The 20,239-nt window shown below is 51.2% G+C and overlaps 1 protein-coding gene across 2 annotated transcripts in view; it reads right to left on the reverse strand.

The window, feature by feature from the left end:
- LOC140398302 (ATP-sensitive inward rectifier potassium channel 1-like) overlaps positions 1 to 20,239 on the reverse strand; it is a 112,914-nt gene that overhangs the window by 22,490 nt on the left and 70,185 nt on the right. The window lies entirely within an intron of this gene.

Here is a 20,239-nt window from a genome sequence, read left to right on the forward strand (position 1 = left end):
GAGGGCTCTCCAGAAATGGAGGCCGTGCAGCAGGGCGAGCCCGAGCCACCCCCTCCCCAAAAGCGCCATCTGTCCGGGCAGGAGGGGGGGGCGGATCTTGCTGCCCCCTCCCCAGGTGAGGGGGGTGGGTGTCTCCAGTGTTCACCCCCACCCCCTAAAATCCGGTCCCAAGCAGAGATCTAAGAGAAGCAAGGCCAAGGAGGAGGCCCCCAACCATTTGAGCTGCTGTCGTCCCCCGAGCAGGGTGGCCTGGGGTTGGGCGGAGACGAGACCCCCGAGGGCTCGTTCTGCCCGGTGGAGCTTTACTCCCCGGTCGCCTCCTTTTGTTCATCGACGGGGGCCGGCGGCAGCCACCAGAGCCCGTATATACTCGTGTCGTGGGCGGGCGACGGCGTGGAAGGCTCCCCTCTCCCCGCTCACCACAACCGTGCAGACGATGCCAGAGGTCCCAGGTTCCATCCCGGAGCTGTTCCCGGAGGTTTTCCCGGGTCGGAGCTGCCGCCGCCCACGGACCCTGAATACCAGGGGGAGCCTGCGAGGGACCCACCCGAGGACGATCCTGGGGGTGGGATGGACTTGGGCCTGGGGCTAGCCGGTAGGCCCGTGTTGTCCACCACACTCCATGTGGCGGGGGACTCGGGCTCAGGTGGTGACTGTTCGGAGGAGGAAGGCTGCTCGGTGACGGGTGAGGAGGAGGATTTAGACGCTCTCTGCAGCAAGGCAGAGTGCGCCCTCACACCCAGCACCGAGTCTCCCCTCATCCCCTCAGGGGAACTCCGGACATTTTTGAATAAACATCGTGGTCACCAGGACTGTGTGCGGCTGGCCCTGGACAGCTGGGGAAATCTGGGGCTGCTCCTCGAGTTTGCCCGCGTCTATGCCAGAGAGGCGCGGGATTTCGATCAGGACCAGGGGGAGCAGCGCCGAGCTGTTCTGTTCCTTGCGGGGCTCCTGAGGGAGGGGAGGGGGCATTGAACCTCCACTCCCTCTGTGCACTGAGGTGATTGGTGATGGATAAACGCTACTACTGACATGGAGGTAACCATAGCCAGCCTCAACATCAACGGCAGCAAGGACGCACATCGCCGTTTCCAGTTCTTCTCCATCCTTCGGGTCGGAAAGTATGGGGTGTGCTTCCTGCAGGAAACCCACGCCATTCCGGGTGACAAAGCTCAGTGGATCCTGGAGTGGCAAGGAGGAGTCTTCATGAGTCACTTGGCCCCACGTTCGGGCGGGGTTGGTATCTTGTTGGCTCCACATTTTCAGCCGGAGATCTTGGGGGTCAAGGAGCCAGTGCCAGGCCGTCTGTTGCACTTAACAGCCCGCGTCGGGGATGTGGTGCTTCACTTTGTGAATGTCTACGCTCCCCTGGTCGGGCCGCAGCAGGCGACTTTCTACGAGAAAATGTCCGCTCTTCTAGGCACCATCCCGGTGGGCGAGTGCATCGTCCTGGGAGGGGATTTTGATTGCACCCTCCAGGACAAGGACCGTCGTGGAGTCCAGCGCAACTCACCGGCGATGGTGATGTTGAGGGACCTGGTTAGGTCCTTCGACTTGGTGGACGTCTGGCGGACTCTCCATCCTGAATTGTGGGTGTACTCCTTTGTGCGCCCTCCGTTCAGAGCGTCCAGAATCGACCGTCTTTACATTTCCAAGACGGACTTGCCCAGCGTTCCGACGGCCTCTGTGGTGCAGGTGCCGGGCTCGGATCACCACCTGGTGTGGGCGGGGTTCGCCCCGTACCGCGCTCAGACACGGTCCGCGTACTGGCACTTTAACAACCTGCTGCTGGAGGACGAGCGGTTCCTGGACTTGTTTCGCCGTTTCTGGGCTGGCTGGAGAAGGAAGCGGGGTGGCTTCCCCTCCTTGAGGCTGTGGTGGGACATGGGCAAGACACACATCTGCGCCATCTCTCAGGGGTACACGATGGGGTCTATGGCGGGGCGGAACTCCACGATCGCCAAATTGGCTGTGGAACTCTTCGATCTGGAGTCACGTCTTGCTCAACCCGATGTGGACCCGGCCCTGGGGCGGGTGTACAGAGAGAAGAAGGGCGCGCTGCGGGACCTGCAACTTGCCGGGTCCTGCGGCGCGTACGTGTGGTCGCGGATCCGTCTCCTGATGGACATGGACCGCGGTTCCCCCTTCTTCTACTCGCTGGAAAGAGGACGCGGGGCCCATCGGCAGATTTCTACGCTGCTGGCCGACGGCGGGTCGATCGTCTCGGATCCGGAGTGGGTCAGGACCCTGATTAGGGACTTTTATTCCGACCTCTTCTCTCCGGATCCATCCAGCGAGGATGCTTGCACAGTTCTGTGGGAGGACCTGCCGCAGGTCGGCCTGGAGCGTGCCGGGAGGCTCGATCAAATAATCAACCTCCAAGAGCTGACCGGCGCCCTGGACAGCTTGTCACAGGGCAAAACCCCAGGGCTGGACGGGCTGAACGTGGAGTTCTTCAGGGCGTCCTGGGACGTCCAGGGGAGTGACTATGCGGGGTCCTGGGGGAATGTATTGCGACCGGGGAGATGCCCCTTCCATGGCGCAGGGCTGTCATTGCCCTGCTGCCCAAGAAGGGGGATCTCCGCCTACTTAAAAACTGGCGACCGGTCTCCCTCCTCAGCACGGACTACAAAATCTTTTCTAAGGCGATGCCTTTACGCCTTGGCCCCGTGTTGGACCACATGATTCACCCTGACCAGTCCTACACAGTCCCGGACCGAACCATTTATGATAACATCCATTCGGTCCGGGACATTATTCATTTTACCCAGAGGACTGGTATGTCGAGCGCCTTCCTATCTCTTGACCAGGAGAAGGCGTTCGACAGGCTGGGGCACGAGTATTTGCTCGTGACTCTGTGAGCTTTCGGGTTTGTGACGCACTTCGTCGCCCGGATCCGATTATTGTACGCCGCCTCAGAGTGTCTGATTAAGCTTAACGGGTCCCTGACGGTGCCCCTTCGCTTTGGGAGAGGGGTGCATCAGGGCTGCCCCTTGCCCGGCCAACATTATTCTGTGTGCGTGGAGCCTTTCCTGTGCCTCCTGCGGAGGAGGTTGTCAGGGCTGGTTCTGCGCGAGCCGGACGTGGGGCTGGTCCTGTCTGCTTACGCTGATGACGTGCTCCTCATGTTCACTGACCCCGGTGACCTGCGGAGGATGCGAGAGTGCCAGGCTGTGTACTTCGCCGCGTCCTCTGCTAGGATCAACTGGGCTAAATGTTTCGGACTCCTGGTCGTTCCGTGGCAGTTGGCCCCCCTCCCATAGAACATAGAACATTACAGCGCAGTACAGGTCCTTCGGCCCGCGATGTTGCGCCGACCTGTGAAACCGCTCTAAAGCCCATCTACACTATTCCCTTATGTGGTAATACCAGGTATTGCGGCACCGGAGAGGTGGATGACAAGTGGTTGGTTAGACCCAGGAGTCTACCATTGGCTGATGTACGTAGCTCCACCCTGAGAGGCGGAGTATAAGAACCGGTGCCGTCCCAGCAGCCTTCACTTTCTGTATCGAAGCTGCTGGTGAAGAGTTCTAGCAGATTAAAGCCTTCAGTTATGAATCACTTCGTCTTGAGAGTAATTGACTGCGCATCACCTTATCATCCATATGTCGATCCAATGACCATTTGAACGTCCTCAGTGTTGGCGATTCCACTACTGTTGCAGGCAGAGCATTACACGCCCTTGCTACTCTCTGAGTAAAGAACCTACCTCTGATATCTGTCTTAGATCTATCTTCCCTCAATTTAAAGCTATGTCCCCTCGTGCTAGACATCACCATCCGAGGAAAAAGGCTCTCACTGTCCACCCTTTCCAATCCTCTGATCATCTTGTATGCCTCAATTAAGTCACCTCTTAACCTTCTTCTCCCTAACGAAACAGCCTTTCCTCATAAGATCTTCCCTCCATACCAGGGACATTCTGGTAAATCTCCTCTGCACCCTTTCCAATGCTTCCACATCCTTCCGATAATGCAGCGACCAGAATTGCACGCAATACTCCAAATGCGGCCACACCAGAGTTTTGTACAGCTGCAACATGACCTCATGGCTCCGAAACTCAATCCCTCTACCAATAAAAGCTAACACACCATACGCCTTCTTAACAACCCTCTCAACCTGGGTGGCAACTTTCAGGGATCTATGTACATGGGCACCGAGATCTCTCTGCTCATCCACACTGCCAAGAACCTTACCATTAGCCCAGTACTCTGTCTTCCTATTATTCCTTCCAAAATGAATCACCTCACACTTTTCTGCATTAAACTCCATTTGCCGCCTCTCAGCCCAGCGCTGCAGCTTATCTATGTCCGTCTGTAACTTGTAACATTCCTCCGCACTGTCCACAACTCCACCGACTTTAGTGTCATCTGCAAATTTACTCACCATCCTTCTACACCCTCCTCCAGGTCATTTATAAAAATGACAAACAGCAGTGGCCCCAAAACAGATCCTTGTGGTACACTACAGTAACTGGACTCCAGTCTGAACATTTCCCATCAACCACCACCCTTTGTCTTCTTCCAACTAGCCAATTTCTGATCCAAACTGCTAAATAACCCTGAATCCCATGCCTCCGTATTTTCTGTAGTAGCCTACCGTGGGGAACCTTATCAAACGCTTTACTGAAATCCATATACACCACATCAACTGATTTACTCTCATCCACCTGTTTGGTCACCTTCTCAAAGAACTCAATAAGGTTTGTGAGGCACGACCTACCCTTCACAAAACCGTGTTGACTATCGCTAATCAAATTATTCCTTCCAGATGATTATACATCCTATCTCTTCTAAAACTTTCCAAGATTTTGCCCACAACAAAAGTAAGGCTCAATGGTCTATTGTTACCTGGGTTGTCTCTACTCCCCTTCTTGAACAAGGGGACATCATTTGCAATCCTTCAGTCTTCTGGCACTATTCCTGGAGACAAAGATGACTTAAAGATCAAAGCCAAAGGCTCAGCAATCTCCTCCCTAGCTTCCCAGAGAATCCTAGGATAAATCCCATCCAGCCCAGGGGACTTATCTATTTTCACACTTTCCAGAATTGCTAACACCTCCTCCTTATGAGGGCCTATCAAGCCCTTCTAGTCTAGTAGCCTGAATCTCAGTATTCTCCTCGACAACATTGTCTTTTGCCTGTGTGAATTCTGACAAAAAATATTCATTTAGCACCTCTCCTATCTCCTCGGACTCCAAGCACAACTTCCCACTACTGTCCTTGACTTGCCCTTCTCTTAACCTAGTCATTCATTTATTCCTGACATGTCTGTAGTAAGTTTTCGGGTTATTCTTGATCCTACCGCCAAAGACTTCTCGTGTCCCCTCCTGGCTCTTCTTAGCTCTCTCTTTAGTCCTTCCTAGCTAACCTGTAACTCTTGAGCGCCCTAACTGAACTTTCATGTCTCATCTGTACATAAGCCTCCTTCGTCCTCTCAACAAGTGTTTCGACTGCTTTAGTAAACCACAGTTCCCTTGCTCGACCACTTCCCCCCGCCTGACAGGTACATACTTATCAAGGACACGCAGTAGCTGTTCCTTGAACAAGCTCCACATTTCCATTGTGCCCATCCCCTGCAGTTTTTCTCTCCATCTGATGCATCCTAAGTTTTGCCTCATTGCTTCATAATTGCCTTTCCCCCAGATATAACTCTTGTCCTGCGGTATATTCCTATCCCTTTCCATCACTGAAGTAAATGTAATCGAATTGTGGTCACTATTACCAAAGTGCTCACCTACCTGCAAATCTAACACCTGTCCTGGGTCATTACCCAGTAGCAAATCCAATATGGCCTCGCCTCGCGTTGGCCTATCTACATACTGTGTCAGGAAACCCTCCTGCACACATTGGACAAAAACGGACCCATCTAAAGTACTCAAACTATCGTGTTTCCAGTCAATATTTGGAAAGTTAAAGTCCCCCATAACAACTACCCTGTTGCTTTCGCTCCTATCCAGAATCATCTTTGCAATCCTTTCCTCTACATCTCTGGAACTTTTCGGAGGCCTATAGAAAACCCTAACAGGGTGACCTCTCCTTTCCTGTTTCTAACCTCAGCCCATACTACCTCAGTAGACGAGTCCTCATCAAACGTCCTTTCTGCCACCGTAATACTGTCCTTGACTAACAATGCCCCCCTCCCCCTCTTTTACCGCCTTCCCTGAGCTTACTGAAATATCTAAACCCCGGCACCTGCAACAACCATTCCTGTTCCTGCTCTATCCATGTCTCCGAAATGGCCACAACATCGAAGTCCCAGGTACCAACCCATGCCAGTAGTTCACCCACCTTAGTCCGGATGCTCTTGGCATTGAAGAAGACACACTTTAAACCACCTTCCTGCCTGCCGGTACACTCCTGCAACTTTGAAACCTTACTCATGACCTCAGTACTCTCAACCTCCTGTACACTGGAGCTACAATTCAGGTTCCCAAGCCCCTGCTGAACTAGTTTAAACCCTCCCGAAGAGCATTAGCAAATTTCCACCCAAGGATATTGGTAGCCCTCTGGTCCAGGTGTAGACCATCCCGTTTGTAGAGGTCCCACCGACCCCAGAATGAACCCCAATTATCCAGAAATCTGAAACCCTCCCTCCTGCACCATCCCTGTAGCCACGTGTTCAACTGCTCTCTCTCCCTATTCCTCATCTCGCTATCACGTGGCACGGGTAACAACCCAGAGATAATAACTCTGTTTGTCCTAGATCTAAGTTTCCACCCTACTCCCAGAAGTCCTGCCTTACATCCCTATTCCTTTTCCTACCTATGTCGTTGGTACCTATGTGGACCACGACTTGGGGCTGCTCCCCCTCCCCCTTAAGGATCCCGAAAACACGATCAGAGACATCACGCACCCTGGCACCTGGGAGGCAACACACCAACCACAAGTCTCTCTCGTTCCCACAGAATCTCCTATCTATCCCCCTAACTATGGAGTCTCCAATGACTAATGCTCAACTCCTCTCCCCCCTTCCCTTCTGAGCAACAGGGACAGACTCTGTGCCAGAGACCTGTAACCCATGGCTTACCTCTGGTAAGTCCCCCCCCAACAGTATCCAAAGCGGTATACTTGTTACTAAGGGAAATGACCACCTCTGCCTCCCGAATGATGCGAAGTTCATTCAGCTCCAGTTCCCTAACGCGGTTTCTGAGGAGCTGGAGATGGGTGCATTTCTTACGGATGAAATCAGCAGGGACACAGACGGCGTCCCTCACCTCAAATATTCTGCAGGAGGAGCATTGCACCACCTTCCCTGCCATCCCCTCTAGATAAAAAAAGAAAAAGAAAGAAAGAGCTTACCTGTTATTCACTCCCCTTCTCAGCAAGCACTCACTCAGCAAACTCTGCGCTCCGCACAATAACACCTGAGGGAAAATAAAAGAAAAACTACTTACCAGTCACCAGCTAATCCCTTACCTGCAGGCTGTGACTTCACGGTTCAACTGCTACCTGCCCTCGAGCCTTTCTTTTGATCTTTACAGCAGTTGTTTTTTTTTTGGTTAGAGGAGGGGGTAGGGAGGGAAACACTGAAAAAGTGTTTCGGATTTAAGTGTCACTTGACAACAGCTCCTCCACAATCCACCTTTAAGTAAGGGTGAGCACAACAGACGTATGCAAATTGCCCCTGCAACAGCCAATCAGCAGCTCCGCACTACTGCCCTCTGCTGGATGCTTGTCTTCACTTGAACAGCTTGGGTCTCTTGCTCAGGTACACCTTCGAGTTAGGGTGAGCACAACAGACGTATGCAAATTTCCCCCACAACAGCCAATCAGCAGCTGCGCTCTACTGCCCTCTGCTGGATGCTTGTCTTCACTTGAACAGCTCGGGTCTCTTGCTCAGGTACACCTTCAAGTTGGGATGAGCAGAACAGACGTATGCAAGTTGCCCCAGCAACAGCCAATCAGCAGCTCTGCTCTACTGCCCTCTGCTGGAGGAGAGGGCAGTAGAGCAGAGCTGCTGATTGGCTGTTGCGGGGGAAATTTGCTCCAGGAGGAGCTCAGGCCCTTTAGCTGGAGTCGGACCAACATCCTCTACTTGGGAGTCCATTTTTGCCCGGCAGAGGAAACCTGGCCGGCGAATTGGCAGGAGCTGGAGACCAAGGTCACCACTCACCTGGGACGCTGGACAGGACTGCTCAGAGTGCTGTCACACAGGGGTCGAGTTCTCGTCATAAACCAGCTGATAGCCTCTATGGTGTGGTATCAGCTGGTCACTTTTACCCCTCCCCCTGACTTTGTCACATGCATCCAGAGAACCCTGCTTCGGTTCTTCTGGGACAAAGGATTGCACTGGGTCGCTGCAGAGGTCTTGCGTCTCCCAATTGCGGAGGGCGGTTTGGCCCTGGTGTGCCTTCGCACCCAGCTTGTGACTTTCCGCCTTCAGACTCTGCAGCGATACCTGTACGTTGAGCCTCCTCCACGATGGTGTGCCCTGGCGAGGTATTTCTTCCGCCAGGTGCACGGCCTGAACTACGACGTGCAGCTCCTGTTCGTTGACCGGAATGGTCTTCGGAACTCTTTGTTGGCGCTGCCCATCTTGTACCAGGACCTTCTCAAAGTCTGGAACACGGTTGCCACGCGCCGCAGCTCTCCCCCGCCAGGTGTAGTGCCTGTCATAAGGGAGCCGCTGCTCAGGAATCCGCACCTCCACCAATATCCATTCAGGTGGCTGGCGGAGCGGAGGGCTGTGGAAGCCGGGGTGATCAGGATCGGGGATGTGCTGGGTGGTGGGGGGGCGGGCTGGATGACACCGTACGAGCTTGCCAGGCGCGGAGCGGTGTCTGTCTGGTGCGCGGCCAATGCTATCCAAGGCCTCAAAACGGTCGTGCTCGGCCCCGTGGGCACACTTGGACTCGAGACGGCTCGGTTGTGCGGTGGCATCCGGTCTGAGCGGACCCCTCCTCGGATGGGACTCCACATTGCTCCCAAACCCCGGAACCATCCCCGGGTGCTGGTGCCCCACAGCCCCAGCCACCTGGCGGAAATACCCTTCGTGTCTTTTCGCACTGCATGCAGGGGTTTCCTGTACGGCCTGCTGTTGCACACCTTCCACCTCCTTTCCCTCGCCCGCCGCCCAGACATGCCTTGGTGTGCCTTGTTGCCGTCCGGCGGCGGAGGTACCCACTGGAGGTCCCTCTACGAAGGTGTCCTCCCCATAAAACTAGGCGACCTGGGGTGGAGGGTGCTGCGCATGGCAGTGCCGTGCAACCATCGTTTGAAGCACTTCACGGCTCTGCCAGAGACCTGCCACTTTTGCGGCCTGGTGGAGACCGTGGAGCACGTTTATGTTGTCTGTCCTGGGCTGCACCCCCTTTTTGGTTTCTTGACAACGTTGTTGTTGAGGTTTTCTTTGCACTTCAGCCCCACGCTCCTGATCTATGGACATCCGGTGCGGAGGGGGGCGGGGAATGCGGAGGACCTCCTCGTGAACCTGCTCCTGGACCTGGTCAAACTTGCCATTTATAGGTCCAGGCAGCGGGCGACCGAGGGGGTCAACCAGCCTGACTGTCTGCCCATCTTCCCCGGCCTCGTTCACGGCCGGGTGTCCCTGGAGAGGGAGCATGCGGTGTCCACGGGCACACTCGAGGCCTTCCGTGCTCAGTGGGCACTGCAGGGGTTGGATTGCCTTATCCACCCCGATTTTCACACTTTAATTTGACGGGTTTGTGATAACGTTTTGTTTCCTTTCTCGTTCCTTTTGGGCTGTGCTCCACTCACTGTTTTGGGGCACTCCCCTCTTTTGTTTTATCCATCAGTTCCTTTATGTTCTTGTGCTTGGTTTTCACACCCAGCATCACGATAGTGTCAGTGGCGGATGCTGGCCTAATCCTGCACGTGAAGATAAACGTGCAGGTCATAAACTCACAAAAAAACACAGAAAAAAAAATAAATAAATAATAAAAAAGAAAACCAAGACACATAAAAATTAGAGTAGTGAGACCATATAAAAGGTCTTCACCAAACAGCAACTTTTAAGTTAATTAATTAAATAAAAGACTAGACTTTAGATAAAAATGAACCCTTATTATCCCTCAGTCACCAAACTCTCCTTATAGCACTCAAATGCACCCAAAATCATCACTCAGTGCCAACAAAGTCTGCACTGTAGCTGCCTCACCTTTATACTGTGAATCTAGCCTCTGAAAACTGGCCTAATCCAATTAACTAATTAACAAGCTCCAGCTGCAAGTAGCTACAAGTAGAACCTTTGTTTAAAGCTGATTGAAAATTCACCTTCTTCTAAACCAAACAGCAACTTTTAAGTTAATTAACTAAATAAAAGAAAGACTAGACTTTAGATAAAAATGAGCCCTTATTATCCCTCAGTCACCAAACTCTCACTATAGCACTCAAATGCACCCAAATTCAGCACTCAGTGCAAACATTATTACTCCTTTTGCCTATTGTTCTATGACATCTTTGTTATTTAACCTCTCCCACAGTATCCCTGAGGAATTGAAGGACCTGGAATATATAATAAGTTGTTAAAACCAATCAGAGCTATGTTTATTCAGTGTGGGTAACAAAGACTGATTTCGGATAGGTGGGAATAGTGCCTGGTGGCAGGGAGAGTTTGATGTTAGCAAGTATCTACATCAGGGGGATTAAAGTCATAGCAAATAGGGGTTAGGAGGTGGGGTGCGGGGTTAATGAAACAGGTGGTGTATCTTATGGAAGAAGTTAGTTTAATAAAGGAGGGGGAGAGGCAGGAGACAAGCCACACCCTTTCAGAGTTAGGTGTGGTGCATGGGCAGCACGGTAGCACAGTGGTTAGCACTGTTGCTTCACAGCGCCAGGGTCCCAGGTTTGATTCCCAGCTTGGGTCACTGTCTATGCGGAGTCTGCACGTTCTCCCTGTGCCTGCATGGATTTCCCCCGGGTGCTCCGGTTGCCTCCCACAAGTCCCAAAAAAGACCTGCACGTTAGGTGAATTGGACATTCTTAAATATCACTGTGTACCCGAACAGGTGCTGGAATGTGGTGACTATGGGCTTTTCACAGTAACTTAAATGCAGTGTCAATGTAAGCTTACCTGTGACAATAAAATGATTATTATTATATGTTAAGGAATGAGAAGGACTGGGAATAAAGCAATGGAAAGAAGGAAAGGTAAATCAGGGCTTATTTCGATTGTGAAAGCAAGGTGTCTACAAGTTACTCATATTTGTGGAGTAATTTTGTGAAGTTTGGTTCGCAATTTGAGGCACCATCAGATGGGAATGATGACCACAAAGTAAGGTTGAGTGCCAATAGCTAAATGCATCCCTAATAAGTGAAACTCCAAGCAGAACCGGAACTGTACTGTGCAAATTATATAATTAATGTCAGAGCTGAAGATAATGGAAATTCAAGTTAATGTGGGCTGTGCATTAACAGCCAAGTAGATTTGATTTAGGGTCACGGGTAGTGTAAGGATCCTCTTGTTTATTCCCTGTTTATTCTCTTATTTCCCCTTTCTTTTATTTTTGGTGTTACATTACATTTTGGATCCGTGGCCATGTGTCTTTAAGGCAGCCTGCTACATTAATTCAAGCAGACGGTCGCAGTGGTCTGTGCCTTTAATTCAAACAGATGGATCCACAAGACCATACTGCTTTAGAATGGTGGTTGCAGACTGGCTGGCATCAGTAATGACTCAGCTTGATTGATTTGGCTGGTGGCCAATGAATTGGCCCATAAGGCTGTGCTCTGCCTGGTAACAGGTGGTGATTTGATCTGATCTCACTGTAATGTTTTCGGAGTCACGAGGTACCAGTTTGGGTTCAGTTTTGATTCTGGCAGCCTGGATAAATATATCTAACTAACTCTCTCCAAAAAGATCTAATTAATAAGCTTCAGAAGGACACTTATTGGGCTGACTCTCTCTCTCTCTGCAGCAGATCTAGATGCCATTCTCCTGAGAATGCAGAGGACTGAATTCAAACCATGAGCTGAAAGCAAGGTTTGATGTGAAATTAAGTGTCACTCCAGAAAGATACATGCCTGAATGCAAACCTCGAGCTGAAGGCCCAGTTTGAGGGGAATTGAGGGCTGAATTCTCCATTGGCAGGATTCTCCATTGCGCATGCAGCACACCCATACTTGGGGATTTCCCAACAGAGTTGGGCTGTCCACAATAGGTAACCCCTTTGGCTGGCTGGCGGGACGGAGAATCCTATTGCCGGCGGGAACGTGCCGCACAAGGAAACTGGCGCGGTGGGACGGACTATCCAGCCCAAGGTGTTTCTCCAGAAAGCTTGCTGCCTGTGAGTACTGTATTTCCTAACCTGCCGAGACCTTAAATGAATTACTCTACACGGAAGACCATTACCCCTGTAAACCAGAGACTTTAATCAGCAAGCATGCTGTGAAGAAAGTGTGCTAAAGAACGACGATCTGAAGCAGTGACTCTTATCTTTTGACCACCATCCTTATCATTTTTCACCCCTTTCTTCCTCCCCTTTATGTTTGTTTATCTTGTGTGTGTGTGTGGGTAGAGGGAGTCAGTGGTGAGGCGATAGTTAACCAGTTGTATTAGCTACATTTTCCATGATAGATCTTGTTATAGAGAAACAGTAATTCTGTTTAAACTTACAATCCTGGGGTGGGATTCTCCGAACCCGCGTTGGGTCGGAGAATCGCCGGGGGGGGGGGCTTGACTCCCGCCCCCGCCATTTGCCAAATTCTCCGGCACCGGATATTCGGCAGGGGCGGGAATCGCACCGAGCCGGTCAGCGAGCCCTCCCCGGCAATTCTCCGGCCCGCGATGGGCCGAAGTCCCGCTGCTGGAATGCCAGTCCCGTCGGCGAGAATCAAATCACCTCTCTTACTGGCGGGACTAGGCGGTGCGGGCGGGCTCTGGGGTCCTGGGGCGCGGGGTGATCTGGTCCCTGGGGGTGCCGGTGGCCTGGCCCGCGATCGAGGCCCACCGATACACGGGCGGGCTTGTGCCGTGGGGGCACTCTTTTCCCTCCGCCTCGGCCACAAGCTTCACCATGGCCGACGCAGAAGAGACACCCCCCTGCGCATGCGCGGTGATGGCGTCAGCAGCCGCTGACGTTCCCGCACATGCGCGGACTTCCGCCGGCCGGTGAAGTCCTTTTGGCCCTGGCTGGCATGGCACCAAAGGCCTTTCCCGCCGGCCGGCGGCGCGCCAACCACTCCAGTGCAGGCCTAGCCCCTCAAGGTGACGGCTTGGCCCCTAAAGGTGCAGAGAAATCCGCACCTTTGGGGCGACCCGACGCTGGAGTGGTTCTCACCACTCCATCCCGCCGGGACCTTCCGCCCCGCCGGGTAGGGGAGAATCCTGGGCCTGGTGACTGTAATTATTGGACAGCCAAGGGCTAAAGATTTCAGGTATTTTTAAGAATCATTAGTTAATTCACTTGTGTTGCAACTCCATAATAATTGGGGCTGGAATTGGCTGCAAACCTGCCCAGAGTGTCACAACAATAGTGGAACAAGTTGGGCAGCTTTGTGTTGGAACATGGGATCAGGAAGAGCCCGTTCTTCTCTGCAATTCCAGTAGATCATGGCGATTTCCATACATCTATTCCAGTTATCCACCTTTGCTCCATATCACTCACCTAATAAAACCCATCAATCCCAACTTGAAAGCTCCAGTTGTCTCAGAAAACACAAGTGACTGCTGACACCAATTTAAGTTTAATTAATTTTAGGAAGTGACATCATAAGCATGTAACTTGAGTTGATCTCGCAGTTTGAGCAGGACACGAGTATTTTATCCCCATTTGTATTTATGCTATATCCATTGCTGTAGCTTGTTGCGTTTGAGGTGCCATTTCAATTTCACTTATGTATGCATTCTTTTTTGTCCAGAACCTTTTGCCAAAATTTGATTATTCAGTTCCATCTGATGTTATAGTCTGTAAAATTAGTATGGCCAGTAGAAAACTGCACTTCATGACGCTCATAATTCTTTCACCAGGGCATGACAGGCGAATGAGCATATTGTCATTATCTTGCTAACCACAGCATTCGCCAACTCAAACCCCATCAAAAGCATGGAATGTAAGAACACAAAACCATTCGAGATAGGTGGCATAATTCTCCATTTGGAAGACAAAGGGCTGGATTCTCCGATTTTGCGGCTATGTCCGGAGGAAGTGTCTAGTTTTATGGTGAAAAAGTCGGCGGCGCCCCCGCACCGATACACCGCCCGGTGGAGGGCTAGCAGCCGCGCCACATAAAACCCCTGGCGTTCCCGACAGAAAGAGCCAGAGAATTGCCGGGTCCGTGGCCGCGCAAGCGCACGGCGATGACCTGCAGCAGTCGCGACGTGCAACACGGTGCCGGCCGCGCAGGGACCCGGCCTGGCAGATAGTGCCCTCCTGTAAACCCCCTCACCATCTTCAGACCACCCCCCCCCCCCCACCAGTCCCCCAGCACCGCCGAAGTCCCCCCCACCCCCGGTCAGCGGAACGTCTCCGCCCCCAACTGTGGCAGCGCTGGACACAGTCCGCAGCCGCCAAGCGAGGTTAACGAAAACCCAGAACACACGTGTCGCATGCCGTCGGGATATAGGCCCATTCGGGGGCGGAGTATCGGGGGAGGGCCTCAGATGATGTCCTGAGGCCGTCCCAATGGTGTGCGGCGTACTCACTGATGACGCTGTTTTGGAGGGTGTTGTGCATCCGAAAATTAGCGCTGCCTCCAATTTCGGCATCAAAGGGAATTCTCTGCCCGATTGCCGAATACAGTTTTGGCATCAGCAAGCGGAGAACTCCGTCCTTAGTTTTGACGTCAGGATTGAATTGCGTGTGGTTTGCGCTCCCGCTGGGATGCTATTTGGGAGCAATTCAGGACATGCTAATAGGCCAGCACTCTGCTGCCGCGAATTATGAGCAATTCCTGGCCTAGCAGATGCTCTAACTGCTGGGGCCAGAGTTAGCGCTAAAACCTGGCAGCTGGAAATCTTTTTAAGAGCCCCACTTACCACACACTCACTGCAACCACCAAGAAGGCTCAAAGAAGATCTGCCTCCCGAGGTTGGGAGTCTGAGGTGGACCCACAGCTCCATGCCAGTGAGGAGGGGAGGGACAACCTCTTCCCCAGCATGGGCCACAGACTCCTGAACACGGCCTGGGAGGTGATGGCTGAGGCAGCCAGCACTGCCAGTCTCACCAGGAGGAGATAGCTGGTGATTTGGAGGGGTGAGGGTCACTGGTGAATCCTCTGCCCTGAGAGGGACGAGAACCAGGGAGGGTTCCAAAGGCTGCAGGCATCCTTTGGTTGGGGTGAGCTCTTCTGATCCCTTGCTTCCTCTGCAATGCGGCTGTACTTCTGAGGAGCGCCAACACCTGGTGGGTTTCTGATTGAGCTTGGCCCTTGATGAAACAGCTAAGGTCTGAAGGTGTCCTGGGTGGGCTCCCAGATGACCAGAGGCCTTTGGAGCATTTAAAGGACACAGACAGCACTCAGCAGTGTGAGCAGCCAGGAGCCTGTAAGTGACACCATAAGGGTGCATTTAAAAGTCAGACTGTAACAATAGTAGTCTGAACTAGGCCACCTCGATCCTATTGCGGACACCCCAAGTCCAAGGACTTGGCACCAAGTCACTACTGGCTGCTGCTCCCGGCCCAGACAGCCATTCCCGACAAGCCCAGTTTTCAGTGCTTTTCTCGCCTCTCGCTCCCCCTCTGCAGCAATGGCACCCAGTCCACGTTTGTCAATACTTATAGCAATTCACACATACCAGACGTCCGCCTGAGCGGAGCGGATCATGGAAGGCGGAGCATATTGTCTCCAACCCGCTAATCACATTTAAATGAATGCAAATGCCGGTTTTGCATGCCACTGTTGGCATAAACCTCATTATCGCCAGCAATGAGAGATTGGAGTATGTCACCCGAACTGGCGTTGGGCACTGACCTCGATTTTGACCAGACGCCCGATTCTCCACCCGATCGCTGTTCATGTTTGCGGCATCGCGAGGTGGTGAATTTCGCCCAGGAGCAGGAGTAGATTATTCTGCCACTAAAGCCTATTTTTCCAATCAATATAATCATGGTTAAACTTCAATCACAAGTCCGCATCCCTTACCACAAGTCCACATCCCGCCCACATGTCCACATGCCCAACCACATGTCCACATCCCGCCCACATGTCCACATCCCGCCCACAAGTCCACATCCCGCCCACATGTCCACATGCCCAACTACAAGTCCACATCCCGCCCACATGTCCACATGCCCAACCACAAGTCCACATCCCGCCCACATGTCCACATGCCCAACTACAAGTCCACATCCCGCCCACATGCCCACATCCCCTCCCATTGCCCATATCCCTTTATTCCCTAAAAGACCAAAAACCTTTCTCATTAAATTGCGACGCACTGATCTGCCAAAAATGAACTCTGCTAATGATGGAACAGTTGCACTTAAAGGGGCAGTGATGAGGAATCACAACCCTCTGGGGCAGAGAATTCCAAAGATTCACAACTGTTTCAGTGAAGAAATGTCTCCTCATCTCAATTCTAAATGATAGACTGCCCCTGAAATAACTGACCCTGAAATATCTTTTTGAATTATAGAGTCCCCACAGTGTAGAAAGAGGCCATTTGGCCCATCAGGTCTGCACCGACACTGCGAAAGACCACCCTACCGCCCAATCCCATGCCTAGTAAATCCAACCTAAGGGGCAATTAATCACGGCCAATCCACCTAACCTGCACATCTTTGGAATGTGGGAGGAATATTTTTTTCAATGGGATCACCTCATATTCCTTTAAACTTCATAGATCAGAGATCCAATTTACTCAGCCACTCATCAGTGGACTGAGCTAAATTATCCCACAGCCAACGGATCACATCTAGGCTCTGCAATTCTATCACATTCTGTCATGAATGATGGTGGACAATTAACAACTAACTGGAGGAGACTCCATACATATCCCCATGATGGGGGTCCAGCAGATAGTGCAAAAAACAAGGCAACCATCGTAAGCCAGAAATATCGGCCTCCTCCTGAGGTCCCCAGCATCACAGATGCCATTCTTCAGACAATTCGATTTACTCCATGCAATATCAAGCAACGGCTGAAGGCACTGGATACTGCAAAGGCTATGGGCCCCGATAGTATTCCAGAAATTGTACTGAAGACGTGTGCTCCAGAACGTGCCACGTCCCTAGTTAAGTTGTTCCGGTGCAGCTACAGCACTGGCATTTACCCAGCAATGTATAAAATTGCCCAGGTATGTCCCAGACACAAAAAGCACGACAAATCCAACCCAGCCAATTACCGCCCCATCAATCTACCTTCAATCATCCGTAAAATGATGGAAGGAGTCACTAACAATAATCACTTTATTGTCACAAGTAGGCTTCAATGACGTTACTGTGAAAAGCCCCTAGTCGCCACATTTCGGCGTCTGTTCGGGGAGGCCGGTATGGGAATTGAACCCACGCTGCTGGCCTTGTTCTGCATTACAAGCCAGCTGCTTAGCCCACTGTGATATCAAGTGGTGCTTACTCAGCAAAACCTGCTCATTGAAACTCAGTTTGGGTTCTATCAGAGTCTCTCCGCTCCTGACCTCATTATAATCTTGGTTGAAACATGGACAAAGAGCTGAACTCCAGAGGTGAGGTGAGAGTGACTGCCCTTGACACCAAGGAAGCATATGACCTAGAGTGGCATCAAGGAGCCCTAGCAAAACAGGAGTCACTGGGAATTGTTCTACCCCCATGGGAACAAAAGTGTTAGGATACAGTTGTAAATCCTTTTTCAGTTCTCTGTTTACTTCATAAACCCTGTCCTGCTGACTGCCTTGGATCTACAGTCTTCTTGCTAATGGATTGGATTTGTTTATTGTCACGTGTACCGAGGTACAGTGAAAAGTATTTTTCTGCGAGCAGCTCAACAGATCATGAAGTACATGAGAAGAAAAGGGAATAAAATACATAATAGGGCAACACAACATATACAATGTAACTACATAAGCACTGGCATCGGATGAAGCATACAGGGTGTAGTGTTAATGAAATCAGTCCATAAGAGGGTAATTTAGGAGTCTGGTGACAGTGGGGAAGAAGCTGTTTTTGAGTCTGTTCGTGAGTGTTCTCCGACTTCTGTATCTCCTGCCTGATGGAAGAAGTTGGAAGAGTGAGTCAGCCAGGTGGGAGGGATCTTTGATTATACTGTCCGCTTTCCCCAGGCAGCGGGAGGTGTAGATGGAGTCAATGGATGGGAGGCAGATTTGTGTGATGGACTGGGCGGTGTTCACGACTCTCTGAAGTTTCTTGCGGTCCTGGACCGAGCAGTTGCCATACCAGGCTGTGATGCAGCCCGATAGGATGCTTTCTATGGTGCATCTGTAAAAGTTGGTAAGAGTCAATGTGGACATGCCGAATTTCCTTAGTTTCCTGAGGAAGTATAGGCGCTGTTGTGCTTTCTTGGTGGTAGCATCAACGTGGGTGGACCAGGACAGATTTTTGAAGATGTGCACCCCTAGGAATTTGAAACTGCTAACCATCTCCACCTCGGCCCCGTTGATGCTGTACAGTACTTCCTGCTTCCTGAAGTCAATTACCAGCTCTTTAGTTTTGCTGGCATTGAGGGAGAGATTGTTGTCGCTACACCACTCCACTAGGTTCTCTATCTCCCTCCTGTATTCGGACTCATCGTTATTCGAGATCCGGCCCACTATGGTCGTATCGTCAGCAAACTTGTAGATGGAGTTGGAACCAAGTTTTGCCACGCAGTCGTGTGTGTACAGGGAGTAGAGTAGGGGGCTAAGTACGCAGCCTTGCGGGGCACCGGTGTTGAGGACTATTGTGGAGGAGGTGTTGTTGTTCATTCTTACTGATGGCTACAACATTGAGATTTCTGCTTAAACTACAGACTTTAGACAAACCGAAAGCACCCCTGGTCAAATGGATTAGACCAGCACTTCCGTTTTAGATTCTGTGGCACAGCCCATGATGTCAGTTTGATAGACTTGGCAAGCAGCCAATCGGGGAATCTGAAATTCTGATCTATCGCTTGTTGTTGCATGCGATTGGTGGAGCCATTCAGAATCATCCAGAAAAAAAGACAGGTCATCTGGAGAGCTCCATTTTGTCCTCAGTTCATAGAATTCATAGAATTTACAATGCAGAAGGAGGCCATTCGGCCCATCGAGTTCTGTGAGGAGTTCAGCCTGGAAGCTACTGGAAGACATTTTCTCGCTGCTCTCTCTCTCTCCCTTCCTCTGACAGGCGATTTTAAAACTCTTAGTCAGATCTGTGAAGGCTCTCCTCTTTAAAAGTCAGACAGCCATCAGAACTGTGAAGCAAAGCTTCTGGAGTTGAAAATTGCAAGCAGTTTCTCAACCAGGTCTGTGAGTCTTTAATCCTCTGTCTGAATGGCTGGGAAGAACCCAATCTGAGAACACTCTTTATAATATAGCCGGTGTTTCTGTACAGAGATGAGACAAACAGAAGATGCTGTAAAATGCTCAGGTTTGAACTTCCAGTAATATCTCAGGGAATTAGTGACTCCATCCGGTGGTCAGAGGTCAGAATTCCACTCTAGGTCATATGCTTCCTTGATGTCAAGGGCAGTCACTCTCACCTCACCTCTGGAGTTCAGCTCTTTGTCCATGTTTCAGCCAAGATTATAATGAGGTCAGGACTGAGTGACTCTGATAGAACCCAAACTGAGTTTCAGTGAGCAGGTTTTGCGGAGTAAGCACCGCTTGATATCACAATGGGCTAAGCTCTTGTCTGAGCTCCATCTGGTAGTTGGAGGTCAGAATTGCACTGATCTGAATCTCTTGTATGAACCAATTCCCCAGAGTGTCACATTCAGAGAAGACTGCCGCCTGCAGTGGCCACAACCACAGCAGCAAAGTTTAATCTCAAAACTTTTCCTTCAATTCCCGTTGTTTTATTTCTTCCCTTCCCCCCTTACAGTGTGTCTGTCTCCAAAGAGAAAATGCTGGAAAATCTCAGCAGCTCTGGCAACATCTGTAGGGAGAGAAAAGAGCTAACGTTTCAAGTCCAGAAGACCCTTTGTCAATAGCCAAAAGTGTCTGTCTTGTGTGTGTCTGGGGAGAGGGTGGTGAAGTGTTGGGTACTCTGCTACACAGACGAACTAACACAGTTGCGAATGGTACAATGCAGTTTTATTTCAAACATCTATTTACACTGGTAAACTGTTTACTGAGGTTTGATCATGACCTTTGGTTCTGTGGACCTATTCCTAATTCTATCTTGTAGTGGCACTCAGCACATGGTGGATGTCTGAGTGGCTTGTAATGA

The sequence above is a fragment of the Scyliorhinus torazame genome, chromosome 21 (assembly GCF_047496885.1).
Source record: "Scyliorhinus torazame isolate Kashiwa2021f chromosome 21, sScyTor2.1, whole genome shotgun sequence".
Classification (NCBI taxonomy): domain Eukaryota; kingdom Metazoa; phylum Chordata; class Chondrichthyes; order Carcharhiniformes; family Scyliorhinidae; genus Scyliorhinus; species Scyliorhinus torazame.